General features: G+C 39.5%; 1 long non-coding RNA gene across 2 annotated transcripts; it reads right to left on the bottom strand.

Moving 5' to 3' along the window:
• Positions 1 to 2,968: 2,968 nt before the first annotated feature.
• On the bottom strand, positions 2,969 to 17,420 carry LOC105489093 (uncharacterized). 2 transcript variants are annotated; one of them, XR_011612583.1, is made up of 4 exons: positions 17,288 to 17,420; positions 7,996 to 8,264; positions 5,415 to 5,491; positions 2,969 to 3,124 (listed from the first exon to the last, which is right to left on the bottom strand). It is a non-coding gene; the product is annotated as an uncharacterized lncRNA (long non-coding RNA). The 2 variants fall into 2 exon arrangements; XR_011612584.1 differs by lacking the exon at positions 5,415 to 5,491 and having other exon boundaries at positions 2,970 to 3,124.
• Positions 17,421 to 21,691: the final 4,271 nt, after the last annotated feature.

Raw genomic sequence — 21,691 nt, 5'->3', positions numbered from 1 at the left:
GAAAGCTTAACTTCTCAATGTTTGTACAGATGACTCAATTCCCTTGTAATGTTAATATTAAGAAAGAAGTCAGGAATTTTGCATGATGATCTTACAAGGTGAAATAATCCTGAAACAATAAAAAGCCTCTAGAAATTAGCCAAAGGACTATACAGAAGAGCATATGGGGATTTTATATCCTACCACATACTCTATTAATACAGCTTATTAATGCAAAGCATGAGAGGCTGACAAGTCAAACAAGGCCTGATCATGAACATTGATCTGGCTCACATCACTATCCAAGTTTGAGTAGTGAGTCAGGCTGCTTCAATTGGGCATCATCTATACTCCCCATTATCTGATGGGCACAAATAGATTCAAAATTGAGCTGTTTAAAAATTTTTTTTTGGATAAACTAAAAGTGAGTGTTTTTCCCATTTAATCTTCCTAGGTGGAAAAAAAAAAAAGCTTAGAAAAACTCTTAGGAAATTGATCTTATCTTTGTCATTTGCAAATCAATCAGAAAAAAAAAATCTTTTTCCTTTTGAACTTCTAAGATTGAGTTTAGGGAGTACAGTTAGAATTCTCACAGATAGAACACTGATTTCACTTTTTTGTCTGTTTCAAATTTGCCTCCTATTGACACGTGGCATTGACTTATTGTTCTGACAAGTCCAGAAATGTATTTTCCGAGTTTGGATTTATTAAGTCCAATTGTTTTATTGTCAGTGGTCCGGATATCATTGCTGATTAATGGTCCAGATCCTTTGGAACTCAGGGAGTTAGTGTGAGTAAAATGGGGGAAGATCTACCAAATCTAATTCCTTTCCCAGTGGTATTCTAGCTGAAGAAAAGGAGCACGCTAATTATATTAGTTAGGTATGGAGATGGTAAAGGGGATGGTGAGGTAAAAACCATAAATTTTGTGAGAAATTCTGTCATTTTGCCAAAGAAGAATGAGAGGAAGTCTTTGGAAAGCTCAGATGCTCCCTGCTTTGTGTGAATTTGATAGGTGGGTTGTAGGTCCTGAAACATATACCCTTGGGAAGGGTTGGGGAAGGTCAAGGAGATGGGACATGTCATTGAGTGGGAAAGCAGGAAAAAGTGAGAGCTAATGTGGGTGTGGAGAATAGGGGCTGTCAGTAGGCAGCTGGAGGGGTCAGGGAGAAGAGCAATGGAGGACAGGAAGCAGTGGGCATTCAAGACTCACTGGACTTTTTTCCATTTTCTCATGCTTTCTTTGGCACTTGACTGCTACAGGTTTTTAAGTACCTGGACTGTACTCTCCATCATGGAAGTCTTCTCCTCACTTACTAAGGCTAAAAACACAGGCTCCATAGCCTCTTCATTTTATCACCCTAATGGTCAAAAGGCTCTTATCCTGTTTTGCATTTGTGTCTTGGGAAACTTGAGAGGCAAAACTTTGGAGCCATACTCCCCAGGTGCAAATCTCAGCTCTACCACTCCCTGCTGTGTGACCATGGGCAAGTCACTTAGCACTCTATGCCTCAGATTCATTTTTAAAATTAGGATGGTAATATTAGCATCTTTACAAGATTTTATGAGGATTAAATTAGCTGTTGAGCACTGTTATAGTTAATTTCAGGTGTCAACTTGGCTGAGCTAAGTGATGCCCAGATAGCTGGTAAAGCATTATTTCTGGGTGTGTCCATGAGAGAGTTTCTGGAAGACATTAGCATTTGATTCAGTTGACTGAGTAAAGAAGATCACCCTCACTGATGTGGGTGGGCAGCACACAATCCATTGAGGGCTCAGATAGAACAAAAAGGCAGAGTGAAGGGTGAATTCCCTCTCTGTTTAAACTAAGACATCTATCTCCTCCTGCCCTCAGATATCAGTGCTCCTGGTTTCTTGAGCCATCAGATTTGAACTGGGACTTATACCATTAGCCCCTCACCCCAGTTTCTAGCCTTAAGGTCTAATGGAATTTGCCTGTCAGTCCTGTCTTTCTTTTGATTTCTCCCTTTTGGAATGGGAATGTCTATCCTATGCTTGTCCCACCATTGTATTTTAAAGGTACATAACTCATTTTGTTTTACGAGTTTATAGCTGGAGGGGAATTTGGCCTCAGAATGAATCGTATCTTAGGTCCCACCCAGATCAGATTTAGACAATGTTTAGATGAGACTTTGGACTTAGATTTTAAGGTTGATGCTTGACTTTAAATGCTATTAGGATGGAACAAATGGGAGGACATAAATTTTGAGAGAATGGGGCAAATGCTATAGATGGAATATTTTTGTTCCTCCAGAATTCATATGTTAAAACCTAATCCCCTGTAATCCCAGCACTTTGGGAGGCCGAGACGGGCGGATCACGAGGTCAGGAGTTCAAGACCATCCGGGCTAACACGGTGAAACCCCGTCTCTACTAAAAATACAAAAAAAAAATTAGCCGGGCGTGGTGGCGGGCGCCTGTAGTCCCAGCTACTCGGGAGGCTGAGGCAGGAGAATGGCGTAAACCCGGGAGGCGGAGCTTGCAGTGAGCTGAGATCCGGCCACTGTACTCCAGCCTGGGTGACAGAGCAAGACTAGGTCTCAAAAAAAAAAAAAAAAAAAAAAAAAAAAAACCTAATCCCCAATGTGATAGTGTTTGGAGGTGGAGTCTTTGGGAGGTGATTAGGTTTTGAGGGTGAAACCCTCATGAATGGAATTCATGCCCTTATAATAGGGACACCAGAGAACTTCCTTGACCCTTACACAGCAAGAAGGCAGCCATCCATGAACCAGGAAGAGGACCTTCACCAGACAGTATATATGCCAGCACCTTGATCTAGGACTTCCCAGCCTCCAGAACTATAATAAATAAATTTCTATTATTTAAAAGCCACCCAGTTTATGGCATTCTGTTAAAACCACCTGAACAATATAAGACAGGCATATGATAAATGCTCAGTAAATGTTAAGGGAAAAAATCCTCCTTGAAAACATAACACATTTATTCAGTATATGTCTTATAAAATCCTTGTAGTATGGAGTTGATATCAGGGTTGTGCAGCTCATCTCCCTCCTCATACCATGTCCAGCAGGTTCCTGAAGACTCTGCACAGTGACTTCTATGTGAACTGAAGCCAGTGCCACAGCCAATACTTAGGAGGTGGTGGTGAAAAACAGTCATGGTTCTGAAAATAAGCAATGCATTTGTATGTTGGAAATCTTCCCTTTGCATAACTGGAAAACAAATCTATGAGTTTTTCAGCAAAAGTGGAGACATAAAAAAATCATGTGGGCCTAGATAAATTAAAAATCAATTAAAGACATGTGGATTTGTGTGTGTGTGTGTGTGGAATACTATTGGAGTTCAGGTGTCACAAATGCCTTATAGTATGTACATGGAACTGTCCTCAAACTGGATTGTCAGCACAGAGTGGAATGCAGAGTTGGAGGGAGGCAGAATAGCCTGATTGAAATGGGAGCCTGGTAAGAGATAAGACTTACAGGTCTGTAAGTTTGGGAGAAGAAGCTATGAGAAGTAACACAGTGATGAGTGATGAAATGTCCATTCGTGAGAAACCTGCTCCTTTGGACCTGTTGAATCTGTGAATAAACAGCACCAACATCTGCAAACAGCGCATTTTATAAGCTTGAATTGACTTTTCTACTGAACTGGGAACCTCTTCATGGCTTTCTTCTCTGAAAATAATTCAATAATAAAATCCAAAAGAATACCTTTTTTTCTAGTCTTGGAATCTTCACTATGTGCCAAATGATCATTGATTTTCAAAAATTGTATCCCTTGATAAAAGGTTGTATGCATAACATTTACTATACAGTGGGATTATCCCAGGGTCTCCTCCTGAAAGATAGCCTGTCCTTCAGTGTTTCTGCAGCTCAATATTGAGGGATATTCTGCAACATGTCAGGCCTCTGAGAGCTAAGAAGTGTTCATTCCTTCACCTCTAGAACTACAAAACCCCCTGTCCTTAGGTAGGGTGTGGAGTTGAAGACAATTCTACATCATGGGATGCTGAACATTGGATTCCTCTTTTAAAGCCTGGATGTTAAGATGCTTCACTTAATATGGTTTGTGGAAGCTAGAAATGAAAACTAAAATAATTCTAGAGCAGTGCTTCTCAAACTATCTGTGGTGAAAAACCAGCTTTGGTTTGGTTATCATTGTTTTTAATCTGTTGCAGACCAATCCTTTTATAAATTGTAATATAAACTAATTACTAGAAAAATGAAATTTAAATAAAGCTTTACAGAATACAAGCTAAACATTTTAATTTATTTTACACATTTTAATTGCAAGAGTCAACAGACAGAAAATCACTGTACAATTGCCTTAATGTTCCTAAACTCTTGCTCTTAATTTCTGTTCTTGTTCCAATGTGGATCTGGAATAAAAATTTTGTAGATGGACACTGGTCTATGGAGCACCACTTGGACTAGCACCAGGCTAGAGGTTGTTGAGAACAATACACTTTCGTCCAAAACTTGGACCTAGTATGGGAGTATTTCAGAACACACAGCAACATGTGCATTGCTAGTGCTCACTTAAATGACCATATCATCAGAAAGATACTGTGTTAGAATTATATTGCAAGGGACATAACATAGACATCAAAATTTCAGTCAACCTGATGATCATTGACCAAGACAAATTGTTCTGCATGATCCCTCATCTTTCCTATTTCTACATGTATGAAAATGCCTATGACAGGAGTGCCAAGGGCAGCCTAAAGAGCAAGGGAACTCATTGAAGGAACAATGTAACTTGCAGGTTGGAGATGAAGGCAGAGAATGGAGGGGTGCCAAGTAACTAAGAGCAGCAAGACCTAGACTAGATGCCTGCCTTACACAGGTGGACTAATCACTTCAGCGGCCTCTTCAGGGGCAATTATTCCTGTTTGTCCCAACTGGGAGACAGCTCAGACTGCAAATAACTGTGGTTTCTGTAGGGCCACCCTAAGACTGATTGTCACAAATTGACTTGGTAAAGTGATGGACTAAACTTCCCGGATGAGTTCCAAGGCCCTGTGACAGGGAAAAACAGAGACTAGATGGTGACTTATGTGGCAAAAAGTGGAACCAGAAAAACCTTAAATTCTACTTCCAACTGGTAAAAGGAACTATGTAGATAAGGTCTGGCTAAGGCATCCACCATCCAAAGATCAGTTCTTCCTAAATAGTGGCTATAATTTTAGAAGCTTTGCAGTCTTCTACTAACTCGGTTATTGGGAAACAAATGTAGTCTTTCTTTTCCACGTGTTGCTTACTGCACATTCTTATTCCTATAAATTCAGTATTTGGCCCATATGATGACAACGCTTCTGGGGTGCATTCCACATGTGGTACACATTTGACTCTGCATCTTGTTTATACATAAGCCCAGGCACAGGACAACAGTGATTAAAGACCAGCCGGCGCCTGACCTCAGGGAGGAGGCAAATCCACTTAGAAGCCATTCACCTTTCATCCAGACTTCATGTCCTACATGCGTAACATCAGTGATGTGAGGAAGGAAGTTGGAGCTTTAGTCATCAATCCTGTTTAAGTGAAAGACTGGATCAGTAATTTTGAGTTTGTTGCTTCCTATGATTATAGAAATTTATATTTCATTTCCACAGTATTTTTTAATAGTAACCTTATGCTAATTCAACATATGCTTACTGTAGAGATAATTGTCTCCAAGAATATCAATACATATGGAATTTTTCAGATCATTAATGCTTTAAAATATGCATCAAGTTCAATTATCTAACCATTTCAGGTCCAAGGTCAGATTTTAGGCACCCTGCCTCATTATTTCTGTTTCTTTTTTATCTTGGAAGTGGAAAGGAATTTAGAGTTCATCTTCTCCATCCCACTCCCTTGACAGATGAGGAAACTGAGGTCTATGGGGGTGAAATGGGTTACACCGACGTCTTACAACAAATTGTGATTGGAGTCTTGGTTCCGTTCCCTTGGCTTTTTGTCCAGTGTTCTTTTAGGTATTTCCTCCTAGTTTTGGCAAAAATCAGAGTTCATGAAAGAAACTCTGAATGTAATTGCTGTGGACATGTGGTCTCGAATTTATACTACAAGATGCTAATCATTGCCTTCCTGCCTGCCTGTCTGCTCGTGCCCTCTCTAAAGGAAATCCCCCTATCCCAAGCCCCTGCTGCCTAAGCAGCCAGGTTTTGTACTGTGTGACTCCTCTACTCCCACCATTGTTAATTAGTCCAGAGATGACCATCTGGCCCTTATGGAGTTCATCCATAGAAGGGTAAAATGTAGATAGGACAATTCAAATTCTTTTTTTCGGTGGAGGTGGGGGGCAAACCAAGGAAGAGAAGGAAGTTGCTATTTGGAAGTGAGATCATGAAGCTGAAATAGGAGTAAGTTGAAAGCTCACAACTATGGCAAACCAAAACCATATGCAACTTAGAGTTGTGTAAGAACAGGAACCAGGAGCAAGCAGGGAAAGCCAGTGAGTAAAGAGAGAAGAAAATGGAGCAGACATACAGAGTTGCACATAGACTCTGCTGGAATGACAATAACAGCTGTTTCCAACCTGTGCCAGGCATTGCTCCAAGCTCCTCACCTGCATAAACTCATTTTAGCCCTCATGACAACCCATGGGGTGAATATTAATGTGATCTTTCTTTTCAGGTAAATAAACTGAGGCACAGAGAGGTTAATTAACTTGCTGAAGTTCATACAGTTCCCTTCACTGCTTTAGTACCTGCCAGTTTGTTTGCATCCCTTGTGGGGATCTCTGCCATAGTCCTTTAAAACACACCCGCACAATGGAAAATGTAGTTATTTAACCACAACAAAAATAGAATATTTGGAGAAAATTGGACTTGAAATTTTCAAGCCTGTGACTAAAAAGTCACCTAGACACAGTGTAATCGTTTCTATGATTTGGTTTTAATGTTCTTCCTCAATCCTTTCCTTGAGTTTGAGTTGGAGACCTCCCCAGGCAGAACCATGATGGACAGCCATTAACAACTATATAGGAGAGGACTTTATAAGGAATGCAAGCTGGATATTATGTTCTTGTCATTTAATGTCTAAAAGGGGGAATACAAGACAGTGGTAGAAAGAGGGAGGAAAATGGAAACCTAGTTAGTTAAATGCATGAAAGCCCACATGTCCCGCTTCTAAGCAATTCATCTCAGGCACCTGCTGAATGATTTAGGAGCATGCATGCAGAGGGAAGAAAAGAATAAAATATGCAAGATTATGTTATTTCCAAATTTGGAAGTGAGAGGATTTTAGAACCAGAGGATGGGCAAAGGCAAACTCACTGATTTGATACCTAAGTCATACCAATGAGAAGAATACAGTAATCCAGAGACGGGTTCCGAATCCACATTTCCAGGGAAGAGCTCTATACATCAACAAGTGTTGGATACTTCTCATAACCAGGGAAGTGTGTGAAACACACAATGATCATCAATGTCCCATGTCATCCTCACACTAACATTTTCAAGTTGATAACAGGCTTATATCTTTTTGCCAGATGATAAAACTGAGTCTTACAGGGTTTTAGGGCCCTGCTAGGTTCAGTTTGCACAGTTCTGTCCCCCAATCCCAATGTGTTCATACCTGTCTGATTCGTAAAAGAAGTGGGCATCAAAAAATGGTCTTGACTGGGACAAAGGCAGTTAAAGGAAAGTAGACACAGGACAACAGGTGTTCTACCTGGAGTGTGCAGAATAGAAGAACGGTGCATTGTTGTGCCTGCCTGCCTGTCCCAGACCCACTTATGATACCTGGATATGTCAGTGTGGAACCCTTGGTTAGGATTAGAATGAGGGAGGAAAGAGGATATGAGAACGAGAAGTCACCAGTATTTCTGGAGTTATTTTTATTCCAAGTGGTGGTCCCATCTTAACCTCGGGTTTAAGAGAGAGACTTTATGTGAGCTGGACGCCCCACACTTGTAGGAATTACTTCCTACCTATTTCATCAGAGTGACTAACACTAAAACATGAATATATGTAGTGAAAAGAGCCTGTGATTTCCTTGAGAAGCAATAGAGAAGAAGGATGTGGTTCCGTACCTTTCCATCTGTGAGATCCGGGCAATTTCCTTGTGAGAGTCTTAGTTCCCTCACCTATCAGTGAGTGTGATCATTTCTACCTCTTGAAATTGTTTTGGAATTTAACAAAATATGTATGTAGAACACGTAGCATGCACAATGCCTCACAAGTGACAGATCCTTCTTCATAAACATCCACTGTATCTCCACCAGTCTCCTATCCAGTTCCTGCCAGCATCTTATTCGAGTGGAGACTTTCATCTCATGTTCCAAACTTTTCCTGAGAAAAGCTGAAAGAGAAGCAAATTAGAGCTGCTTTGGGCAGCAATTTTTACACACTCAGAAACAGTGCAAGAAAATTAAAGCCTCCAAACCAAATCAAATGCCCACTCTCACCCCTCTACCCGACCTGGGTACCAGCTAACAAAGAATGCATCTCTATTCATTAATAAGTGGGCATTTTTTGTGTTTATGTTATGCTAAATGTTGGAAATGACCCCCTTCGTTGCCCTGAATGCCTTAGATCATATCATCTCTTCACCTTATCTTACTGGCAAAGAGGTGTACCTTAATTAGCACTTTACAAGCATTTTGTCTGCATTGGTTACCTTTACCGTAAGTTTGATACGTCCTTCTTGAAAGCTCTATATTCATTCGCTCTTCTTAAAGTCTTGCTAAATACTCTTATACAACCAAGATCTGATGACATCATGCTTCGTAGCAAACATACATCCTTGTTGAGTGGCCTTGCCAAATCAGTTGGTTTTCTACATTTGGCACTTTGTGTGTAAGTTGGTTTGTTCCCCTATGGGGATAATTTCTGCACATAAATTCCAGAGAAACAGACTAACGAATACCTAATGCAAAGCTGATTTCTCTTCCTTGGGTAAAGTGACATCTCCACAGGATTAAAGTCATATTTGAAAAGAAACACAGACTTGGAATTACACAGACCAGGGCTTGATCATTTCCACCATTTAATACCTACATTGTTATTAAATCTCACTCAGCCTTAGTTTTTGCATCTGTAAAATGGGGACAACAGTGTCCTCCATATATGTTTACTGTGAGGATCAAATCAAATGTAAGGTGTTTGGCCTCCTGCAGTGGCTCCCCAGACACAGGTCTTAGTTTTCTTTTCTAATGTAGCTCAAGCACCTGAAACAGAGCCTGGCCTATGGTAGGTGTTTGATAAGTATTGAATGAACATCAAATCAATAAATATTTATTAAATGAGTAAATTAATATTGAATGAATAAATACATATTGAATGAATGCCAATCGATTGAATAAATAATAAATATTGAATGGATAGACAGTTTATAAAACCCTATAGCACCAGGACAAAGGATATCCCCTCACGCCAGTAAGAGCTGTTAATGAGACCAGCAGTCACAGGTGGCTTAGTTGGCAGCCCTAAGCCTATTTTCATCCTCTTCCATCCTCTCCTTGGCTTCTCTAATCAGTGTCTCACCCACTCATGCGTCCCCAAATTTTACAGGCTTCTTAATAACCTTGCTGATGTGCCTGGATCAACTCGTGACCTGGCCAGCTCCTGTGTGCTGGCTGTGCTGGGAAGAGGAACAGCTCTCAGTGACTCTGGTGGGGTGGAGATCAAGGAGAAAAGTGAAACCGGTTCCCGTTAGCATGGAATAGCCTTTTCTTCACATCAGGACAGCCTGTGGTGCCCTGAACTCATCAAATGATGAACTCTATTTGGATTCTAAATGACAGTTGTCAAGGAAACAGTCTCTATTCCCCAACCACCCAACACCTCAAAGGGAAACCTAGAAGTCTCTCTCATCAGAGTGAAGCCTGACTTTTGCTGGTTCTCCTGCCCTCTTGCCCTGGCATGCCAGGATCCCACAGCCTCCTCTTGCACACCATAGCAGTGAAACCTCAGCTGTGGTCCTGGAATGGTGAATCTTTGGGACTCTAGATTTTAACTTCCTAACCTCAGCCTTGGCTCTTTTTCAGGCAAATAGAGCTCAGCCTGTCTGGTTTTCTTTCAGTGGGGCTAAAAGCCAGGCCATCCTTGGGGTGTTTTTAAAACCTGGGGCAAATTGCACTGTGTCTCCAGTCTCCTCAGCCCCAGCTCCCCCGCCATAACCCACATATTTGTATCTGGTTAAAATGAATATCAAAGGCAGACATAAAGAAGAATAGAGAGGGAGGAGACACCACAAAGCAGACCTTGGGGGGCAGAGGAGAGAGAAGAAAGGGCAGAGAGGGCCCCTTGCTGGTAGGACTGTGTTCTACCACTATGGGGAGGAGGAGGGAAGGCTGACAGATAGGAGCTCCTAGCTTCCGACTGTTTTCAGACTGGAAGCACCTGCCTCCCTTGCTTTTTCCTCTGGCCTCACGATCTCTGCAGCCAATGGAGCGGGCAGTGTGAGGGAAGAATGTAAAATGCAGAGCCCAGAGGATGGTGCGATTCAGAGTGCCGTGTTCCTAGACCTTCCATCTGCATATCCCCAGTGCCAGTGCAGAATGTGCTTTCAGAGCAGCCTCATCTTCAACGGAAAATAAGAAAAGACACATCCCCTGCCTTAGTATTGCCTGCATGCTACCATTTGGCAGCCCTTCAGGATTTTATGACAAATAGTAATGAATAATTAACTAATCATTTGAGCTGCTGAAGATAACAGCCTTGCCTCAGCTTGCACCATCCCAGACAGGCCTTGACAGTGTTTCCTCTCTTCATAAAGGTTGGCTGAGATGCAGGCTGTCTCTGAACACCCGCGAGACCGTCAGGGAACTGGATCATTCCTTCCTGCATTCTGCTTCTCACTGGGCTGCTCACAGGAGAGTGAGACAAATATAGCTGGTGACTCGACTCTCTCTCAGTCCTGCCGTGCTTTTCTATTGGAGACCAAAGTTTTGGGGGCCCATGACCTCCATGAGCTCCATTAGAGCAGTGGCTTGTACCCTAGGGGACATTTGGCACTGTCTGGACACATTTTGATTGTCACAACTGGGAGAGGGAGTGTTGCTGCTGCTGGCATTTAGTGGGTAGGGTCCAGGGATGCTGCTAAACATCGTACAGTGTACAGGATGGGCCCCTGCACCAAGAATCGCCTCAGCCCCAAAGGTCCACCCTGCAGTGGAGCAGCAGAAGGACGTGTCTCCCAGCATGTTCCATTGCATCCTGGTGACTGTAGCTAGCCCAGGACCAAAGAATCTTGGGCTCCCTCGAGTGGTGATTCACACTATGACAGCCAAGAAGGGTCCATAGCTGCAGGGGGTGGGGCGTGTGTGTGTGTGTGTGTGTGTGTGTGTGTGTGTGTGTGTGGTGTGTGTGTGTGTGAAACAAGTCATTTCATTCATCACAAAATATGCTTTGGTTGATGGTGACAGCAATTTCCATAAATCATTAATGAGCCATTTTCTTCTCTCTAGGTTGTTAATATCTATGCAGAGGCCTTTGAATTCAGAGAGCAGATTTCCTTCTGATTAGTCAAACAGAGTGTTTATTTTTTGAAATATGCTCTTCCCATTTAGAGTAGCACTTGAGTGTGAATTTGTGTGATTTCTTTCTGTTTGTTTTCTTCCTAAATGGAAACTCCAAGAGCTTCCATCACGTTTCCCAGTTCTTCTTTTGGAAGGAGAACATTAAGAAGGTTCCAGGATGGACGACTCAGAGATAATGCTTCCACTCACATTTTTGAAGGGATGAGGATAAGGGGGTGGAAGGTAATTTTAAGATTCCAATTCTGATCATATGAACCATTATGAGAGCAAATATTGCATGGTCCTATGAATGCCTCTACAGTGAAGCCTTTGCAAAGCACATCTTGTTTATGACAGATTATTTGGTTTCCCAACAAAGCAATATTATTAATGGGTTATTTAAAATTTAACTGACTGTTCTCATTTATCTTGTAGCCTGTCATCATGCCACTCCCATGTTCATATAATAATAATATCTATTGAGTACATTCCACATGACAGGTACTGTGTCACATTCATTAACTCATCCATTCTTCACAATAGTTATATAGGGAAATACAACTGCATCTTTCACAGGAGGGACTGGAGACAAAAAGATAAATAACTTCACAAGGTCGCTGAGCCAGCAAGTAAGAACGTGGGACAGGAGTCAAAGTCTATCACGTCCCAAAGCATGCTGACTATCCCACTGAGATCTTTAGGGTTCTGGTCCTGGGGGTCTCGGCCAAGCACCCCACCTCCTCCATCCTGGCATCATTCTTGTGATCCTTTCCTCCTAAGCTCTCACTCTTGAGGCCACTTCCTTGCTAGGCTCCATCAGCTGTTCTCCTCAACTTCAGGTCTGTATACCTCTTTTCTTATGAGAAACACCCTCCCTTTTTCTTCCAACACTTCAGGTTCTGTTTTTGTTCAAAGCCCACCTCTTACCACCACCATAAAGCCTTCCCTAACGTTTTCCCTGTTGAAAACGTGCACCGTCTAGGTTCGGATGAAAACCTGGCTCCTTCCACACACAGCACTACCTAAGAGATAATAAAATATATCTATGTCATGCACTGGGTTTACAATTTGAGGTCTCCGTACCTCCTTCGTTACCTGCAAAATAAGCTGAATGGATGGAATTAAAATGCCCAGCCCACTTCACAGGATTCTTATTATACGTAAATGAGATAATGCATATGAAAACTTTTTGTAAATGTAAGGCATTGTTTGATTATCATCCTGGTCTCTCTCTTTTCCATTTTTATTACTTTCATTTTTCTTTTCTGTCTACTCCCAGATTTTGTTGAGTCATAGACAGAGCCAGTCACTAGTGGAAGGGTTGGAGAGAAAGTGGATTTTCTTTTCTTGATTTCAGAATTCTCAGCTGTAAAAATGCTACATGTTACAAGCAGCCTCAGACCCCATCGTAGATTGTGTTTTTAGAAAAGCAGGGAGAAAATCAAATTACTTCAGTCACGTAAATGATCTGAATAGCATCTTACATCCCAGAAAATGCGGATTTTAATAAAACGTGGGGAAAATTCACTTAACGATGCCACTCTGCCAGGAGGGGAGGAATTAGAGATTTCCTTTGCTATTAACAACATCACCATCCTGACATCGATGGGTGACAGAAATGGCTTTTTTCCCCTAGGATATTTATTAAATATATAAGGAAAAATCTGGTTAAATCTTCATTGAAATTGTATTGGCTTTAGGAATTAATTTATAAAGAATTAACATCTTTACATATTGAATCTCTCCATCTAATAAAGTATAGCTCTCCATTTATCCAACTCTTCTTTTATTTTAGTAATTATGCCCATAAAGTCTTTTATATTTTCTGACATTTATTGCTAGGTAGCTGCAGCTTTTCTTGCTATTACCATAGGTGTTTTTTAATCTAAATTAAGTTTCTTTCAATTAAATTAAATAATCTAATTATTTTATGATTTAATTATGTAATTGAATTGTAATTCTCCTATGTATTTATTATTTAAATTGTTTAAGTTATAGTTGTTTATTATTACATTTTATTAAATTAAACTTATTATGGACAAGCTTCCCTGTGTTTTGCGAAAGCTCTACCATTGTCTGAATAATAACATTGTAACGTTTGTAAAGCACATAGTCAGCACACAGGAACTACTACAATCAGCCTTTGAAACAAATGAATGTGACATTGTCTCTGCCTTTGGGAAGTGTTGCATAACTTTAAACCATGATAATAACTAAAAGCATAATTAATACAGTAAACTGATTGGCTATGGCCTTGTGCTAGAATCCCAGAACTTTCTAATAAATGGGGAACACCTATTATATGAGCCTAGAGGCCCCATAGTCCCTGTGGTCAGGAACGCCTCACTTTTGAGTACAAAAAATTTTCTCAATTGATAGTCACTTTAAGAACTCTAAAAGCCAAAGATAAGAATTCGATAGGCCTGTGTTTCTCTTACTGGTTACTCACACTCTGGAAGACTCCAGTGATGGATTGAAGAACACCATACCGTGATTCAGCACAACACACTGGGGTGATCAGCAGAAACCAAAGAATATATTTTATGTATCAGACTGAAACACTGATTGCATATGAAAATGTTTCGACTAATTTGACTTGCAAATAATTTAAAACACCTATATTAAGATAACTAGGGATACCTAATGAGCTGGAATGCGAAAGTTCCATTTCTATTTAAGAAACGGTGTTAGGACACTCTGCCCAGGAGGTTCCCAATCAGTCTCCTCTGCCTTTGGTGTCTTCAGGGGAAATGCCTTTGACGCCTCAGAAGAAATGATCAATAACATGTGTATACGAGACCCATCTGAATCCAGTTCTCCCCTTGCCTTTGCTATTCCCTGGTTGCTCTTTGGACTCTTCAGGAAGATACCATAATGCCATGAATACATCTTTTTACCTGCTCCAGTGATCCTAGAGCACCCACTTAAGATCTGGTGCAGTAACTGCCCCAGGCAAAGTTTCCACAACGTAGGGTTTACAATTTGAGATCTCTGCGCCTCCTTTATTACTTGGAAAATAAGTCGAATAGATGGAATTAAACTACCCAGCCCACTTCACAGGATTCTTACCATACATAAAAGAGATGATGGAATGGGGTGCCGAAGCTGGAATGCAGAGCATGGCATTTGGTTTCCTGTGTGCTATGTTAGTACTATATCCAGAATGGGTGAGCTGATTGATGAAATGTGGAGGGGAAGCAACACATTTTTGCAAGTAGTTCCACAGTGGAAGAAAGACTTCAGCCAGAAGGACTCCTGCCTGCTGCTGATAGAGGCTGATTTGTAAGATTAGGCTTGGCAGAGAGTATCAATTCTGAGCTGAATTTTACAAAGTCGATTAGTTGGCTATGACACATCTATCACCAAGTCCTGTTTGTTTTTCTTTTGGATTATTTCTTCCTGTCACCTGTGTTCCCCCATTCTCATTGCCACCTCATAGTTGGATTTCTTCAACGGATTGATTCATTCATGTTCTCATTCAATAAACATTTAATCAACTCTGTGCTGATTGCTCTGCCAAGCTCACAGTTCCCTCAAGAACTGACAATCTACTGAGGGAGAAAAAAATGAAGCATCAGTTACCAAATGGTGGTGTAAAGACAATTGCAGAGAACAGTGTGGGATGCTATGGGACTGTGGAGAAGATTGAGCTTATCCAGCCTTGGGGGTCAGGGAGACTTGACACCTAATTACTGAAGAACAAGAGGGTTGCACGGAGGAAAGGAAAAGAAGGTACGATCCTCTAAGCCAAAAGAAAAACTGCAGATAAACAGAGACATATAAAGGTCTAGTGTGGAGCCTGGGTCCTAAAGACTATAGAGAATTTGGAATAAATGGAAAAAGATAGGGAAAGGAGTAAGAAGTGAAGTTGGAATAACAAGCAGAGGCCTGGGCAATGGAAGGCCTTGTATGTTACACTAAAGAATTTGGATTTCATTATCCTTAGGGCAATGAGGAGTCATGGAAGGATTTAAAGCAGGGGAGAAACATTATCAAATTTGTGTTTTAGAAAGTTCAATGTAGGAAATGGATTATCTGCATACTAATTTATTTAAAATTTCATTATTGTAACTACATATTGGTCTCTACATAGAATATGATTGATGGTCATTTGAGTTCAGAATTTGTGTGTGTGCGTGTTTTTCTTTTTTCAAATCAAATAAGATCTAACTATCTGCAACAGAAATAGCCCTCTTTCAAAGGGTGTTGTCATCAATTCATTCTAACTAAACTATCATTTTTTAATTTAATTTTGTAAATAGGTAATATATTAAAGTGGTTCAAAACTTAAAATGTGCAAAGGCTCCATGGTGAATAGTGTAACTTCCACCCTGTTCCCTGGCTATCCAGTTCATCTTCCCACAACCAATATTATTAGCTCCTAGTATGTTTTTCCATAGAAATGTTGTACTTGCAACAATGTATATGCTCATATATTCTCTATTAGCCTTTTTAAGATCAATGGTAGCACACAATATACATCACCCTTGGCCTTTTCTTTCTCACATGACAATTTTATTTGAATGTCTTTTTATGTCAGTATGTAGCATTGTCTCATTCATTGTTATGGTTGTACATTGTTCAATCGTGGACCTGCACTATAATTTATTTAGCCAGCCTCCAAAATTGGGTATTCCAGTTGTTTAAAGACTTTTGATTTTACAAACAATTCTGTAATTAATAATGGTGCCATTGCCATTTCACACATGTACAGATGCATCTATAGGATAAATTTCCCAAAATGGGATGGCTGGGTCAGAGTATGTTCTTCAGTGCTTTTGACTGATATGGGCAAATTGTCCCCTATAGAAAATGTAGCAATTTATACCCCTACTGGAAGTGCTTCCGTTTGCCAACATAATGTGCTATCAAACTCTGGGATCTCTGCAGTCTAACAGCTGAAACAATTTTATCTTAGTTTAACTTTAATTTGAATTTTCAAATTAAATGAGTGAGGCTGCATGTTATGAGTGAGGCTGAGCATCCTTTCATATGAATAAGAGCCAATTAGCACTTTGTCCTTTGAACTATGTGTTGATATTTTCTTTTAATTTTCCTAGTGCGTTATTGACTTTTTGTGCATTGATTTGTAGAAGTTCTTTAGATATTAGAGAAATTAATTATACATCTATATAAGTTGAAAACATTTTTGCAGGTTTGTCCTTTGTCTTTTTACTTTGTTTATGGTGATTTTTGCCTTCCAGAAAAACTTTATTATTAAGTAGTTGAATTTAACCATCTTTTATGCTATAGGCCTTTGGATTCTGTGTCATAGTTTTAAAAGTCTTTCCCAACATAAGAATATTTTCAAAAGCCAAGTGATTTTAACTTTCATGCCTTAAATGATTAAAAAAAAAAAAAAAGCCAAGTAGTTACTCCAAGTACTTTTGTAACTTCAGTTTTTATTAGGGGAATCATATAAAATCACCAATATTTGATAATTTTTGACCTACGGAAATGGTATTATGATCAAATCTAGTACATTCAATGCTTTGATTTATTTGAAATTTATTCTGCAATATATGAGGTCAGATCCAATTTGTTGTTTTTGTACACGCCAATCCAACTGAATTATTCATCTTTTCCCACTGACTATTAATAATACCTCTTGATACTCATTTTCCAGATGAACTTGTATATGTTTTTTCTATTTTCAAAACTCTCCCATTGATCTGCCTGTCCATTCAAATTGTTGTATTAATTATTTAGATTCTATGTTTTAAGATCTCATAATTCTTTTTTAGAATATTCCTTTTTAAAAAATTTTTCCAAGTGAATTTAGAATTTTCTAGTCTAGTTCCCTGAAAACTAATGATAATCTTATTTATACTTTTGTTAAGGTCACTTTGAATGTATAGCTTACCTGAGAGTTAATTGCCCTTTTCTTGATGGTACATTTTCTGAAGTAGCTTCTTAACTGTTTCTAGCCTCTCAGTTCTCTTCTCTAATCCATTCATTCTGCAGTCTGCCACCTGACTAATCTGCCTAAACATCATCTTCATTAAATCATATCCATGAGTTTCCCTAATCCACACATTTTGTTTTCATCTTTCTCCTTTTAGAAATCTGCCATGTCCTCCTCTCACCCCTCCACTAACTAAAAGCCTTGATAAATCCACTTGTTCATCCAGTTCACATCCTCAAGTGAACTCTCACCTGGCTATTGTGACATACCACTTTTCCCTCCCTTCCATGAATCACTGCTCTACCTCACTAGTTAATACTGAATAATGCATGACTTTTGTTACATCACACATATTTAACTTGAGTGGCTTAGGTTTCAAAAGCAGATAATTACATGTTTATTACATTAAACCCTAAATTTCTGTGGTTGAAATAATGATACATACTCAGATTTTTATTACTTTGTCCCTGCATATGCCTTAAATTCCTGTGTGTCTCCATTACATATCTCCATTAATTCATTCAATCTGTCACCAAATATGTATTGCAGGCCTTCCATGTGCCAGGCATCCTGACAGTCATCAAATATTTGTCTCAGTCAAATTAAGCAACAGTAACAAATAACCCCCAATCATGGGGGCTTGCAACCATAAAGGTTTATTGTTTGCTCATATTACATGCCTATTCCCACTCAGCTTTGATTCTGCTTTAAATCTTCATTTCAGAATTCAATTCATTCCAGGTTCGAGGAGCAGCCTATCTGGGATATGCTGGTGTCTTGGCATAGGGACAGAGCAATAGGGAGACCATATGAAAATCTTTAAAGCTTCTGCTCAGAATGACACATGTCAATTCCACTTATATTTTATTGGTCAAAGCAAGGCATGTGACTAAGCTTTGGGACTGGAAATATAACATTCTGGTAGGGAGGGATTCTGTAGTGAAAGGTACAGAATATTTTTAACAAACAGAACAATTACCATAGCAATAAAGTGGGGGAAAAGGCAAATATAGAACTGATGTTACAGAGCTTACAAACAGCAGAAAATGAAAACATTAGCCAAATAATAACCCAGTTGTGACAAATGCTTCAAAAGAGGAAGAGAAAATGGTAAGAAAACATAAAATAGGTAAGTGAACATAGTCTAGGTGGCTTAAAAGACACTGTTTTCACTACCACTAAGAAATATTTGAGAGTTAACAAAAATTAACCAGGCAAGAGAGACCTCCTGGTCAAATGCTTTGAATAACTTGATGTCATTCAAACCTCTGGGATGTATTAATTTGGCCAAGATGAGTAGAAGTAGCACACTTCTATTTTGCAGATTGTCTGCAGCTGAATAACAACATAATCTTCTCAGAGGCTCAATGTTCCACAATTCCTTGTTAATATGTTTTCCTCATTTGACAAGTCAGGGCTAACTTTACAATTACATTATTGTATTGACAATTTTATTGATTTTGAGGAGACCTAAATGACAACTTGTATCTGGACTGGAATGTACTTTCCTACAAATGGCAACATGTGAGTCTTCATATTTACACTACCTATATGTTTGTACAATATGTTATGTGTAATATATACTGGGGTTTTTTTTTTGGATTTTTGTTTGTTTGTTTTTGAGATGGAGTCTTGCCCTGTCACCAGGCTGGAGTGCAGTGGCGTGATCTCAGCTCACTGCCTCCTGGGTTCAAGCAATTCTCCTGCCTCAGCCTCCTGAGTAGCTGGGACTACAGGTGCCCACCATGCCCAGCTAATTTTTGTATTTTTAGTAGAGACGGGGTTTCACCGTGTTGGCCAGAGTGGTCTCGATCTCCTGACTCCGTGATCCACCAGCCTCAGACTTCCAAAGGGCTGGGTTTACAGGTGTGAGCCACCGCACCTGGCCTATATTGTATTTTCTTTTGTTATAAAAATTTACTGCTATTTGCAAAAGAAGTGGGCAGTAATTATGGAGCAAGGGAATAATGTCACCATTTCAAATGGGAATGTACCCTATCCCTAACATGTGCTTTTTAGACCATTTCTACTTTCATAAGACAATATTACTCTCAATGATTTACTAAGAAATAAATGAGTAAACTAATAATGATGCTATGTTCTTAGTCTTGTTTTCTTAATGGATGCCTCAGAAGAGAGCCTTTGTAATTCCGTCTCCATACCATATGTCTCTGTTGACATTAAAGTGCTTAGTTCCAAATGAGTTGGCTTCATTCAAGCATCTTAATTCAAGAGTAGATGATTAGATCTTAAGCTAAAAACCTATTAGGATGTAAGCACTTGTATTTTTGAAAAGTATTAAGGGAACATCATAGTGTGGTTACAGATAAATCCTCCCTATCTAGTAGTGGGTTGGCAGAAATCTCATTTGATCTTCAAACATGACAGACTAGCTTCATGTCAAAGTTAAACACAGAATGAGAAACCTGCCAATGTTTGTTATACAATACACACACTGGATCATGTCTGTTTTTATCCTTTGCTAGGAGTCATTTCAGTTATCCTGTCTTTGAGCAGGGATAGTCAGAGAAGACCAAGTGTCTTTTACACACAAAGGATACCCTGAACAAGATTCTGAGATCAGGGAGGGAACCCACCTCACTGAGAGTTCTAAAGTGAATGCCACACTGTGGTGGGCTTATACACCCATGAGGTTTTTTAACAGGCACCATGCTACAAAGCTATCAAAGTGGAAAAAGACAAATCACATTCCAAATACTTTCAATCCCTTTGAGAAAGCACATACTGATCTAAATAAAACCCAGTGCTATGATTGTTCCTGCTTTTATTTAACCACATGTGTGGTCCAAACTAATAGGATTCTCCCCCTTCTCCTCCCTGTTTCCAGTTAATTTGTTTTAGTCCCTATGTAATCCTGTCATCAGCAGGGCACAGTGATCTTCATATAGTGAATGTGAAAATCATTTGATAACCATCTGCCTAATGTTTTGGCAGATATTTGTTTAGCTTACAGAGCTACTACCAAGTCGGGACTCCTCATCAGGAGTAGACATGTCTACTAGGGAATAGGACCAAATATGAAGTCCCAGGGTTGAGATTTTCTAATTATATTCTGACAGATGACCTGTAGATGACTGTACCACTCCTGAAGAAGAAAACACAAGATTGATGTATCATTACCTAACTTCAAAAGCACCTGCTACTTCCTTTCCTTTCCTTCCCTTCCCTTCCCTTCCTCCTTTCCTGCCCGCCCGCCCTCCCTCCCTCCCTCCCTTCCTTCCTTCCTTCTTTATCTCCATCCCTCCCTCCTTCCTACTTTCCCTCCTTTCTTCTTTTATTTTTTAATGTAAAAAATATGGATATAATGAAACAGTAAAGGTGGGTTTTGATTAAAACTGCATGGGGAATTTTAGTAGCTCATACTTCTAACTGTACAACAACCCCTTAGTGTGTTACCTCTTGGTTCACATCAATGTTGACAGCTCCTTTATTACTCATTAGAAACATGAATAACCACAAAGGAATAAGAAAGGCTTTATGAGAACAGAAATGCAAATTGCTGCTAGAGAAAAAGTCAGATCTATATGTCAAAGTAGTTATTGACTTAAACATGAAAACCTGAAAAATGAGAGCAGACATCCCGGATTAACTTGTATTGATAATGCCTCTTAACTGCATCCTCCCCCCCAACCCCAAGGGACTTTGAGTACCATAAAGATATTACATGGTCCAGACGTACAAATTAAAACAGGACGATAGGTTCAGAACTTGAAAAAACATAAAGTCATGCTTTAAATAAATGGGGCTCCATGAAAATAAAAATTTTCATGAAAATTCAAATCAAAACATTAAGAACTGAGACCATAGTGGGAAACTCAAGCTGCCTTTCAACAGAAATATCCCCATTAGGACAAGTTTTCATACTCTACGTTAAATGGGGGCATTAAAGTCTTCTTGAGTCAATGAAGTTTAATCAAATTATACAAGCAAGCTCTAAAATATTATGATTTGTATGTGGCAACTGGATATTTGGATGCTAGTTCAATATTGATGATGCTTAGAAACTATCGTCAAACTTACGTTTGGCCTGAAGTGGAATTGTGGGTTTTGTTTTGTTTTGTTTTTTTAAGTGCTTACCTTTTACAGACACATACTTTAAACATCCTTATATTTTAGAGATACAAACTAAGATGTTTATGAATAATTGGCCAAGAGTTGATCAATGTTGAAGCTGGGTGGTGGGCACATTAAGGTTCAGTATATTATTATATATTTCTATGTTTAAAATGCTTCATGATAAAATTTCAAAAGAAGGAAATACTGTGAAATGTCAGGTATACAAAGATATAATAAAGAATAATCTGGTGAACACCTATCTATCCACCATGCAGCTGAAGATTT

This window comes from Macaca nemestrina, chromosome 14, assembly GCF_043159975.1.
Source record: "Macaca nemestrina isolate mMacNem1 chromosome 14, mMacNem.hap1, whole genome shotgun sequence".
Lineage (NCBI taxonomy): Eukaryota > Metazoa > Chordata > Mammalia > Primates > Cercopithecidae > Macaca > Macaca nemestrina.
The sequence above is the reverse complement of the archived record's forward strand: the minus strand, read 5'-3'. Positions and strand labels throughout refer to the sequence as shown.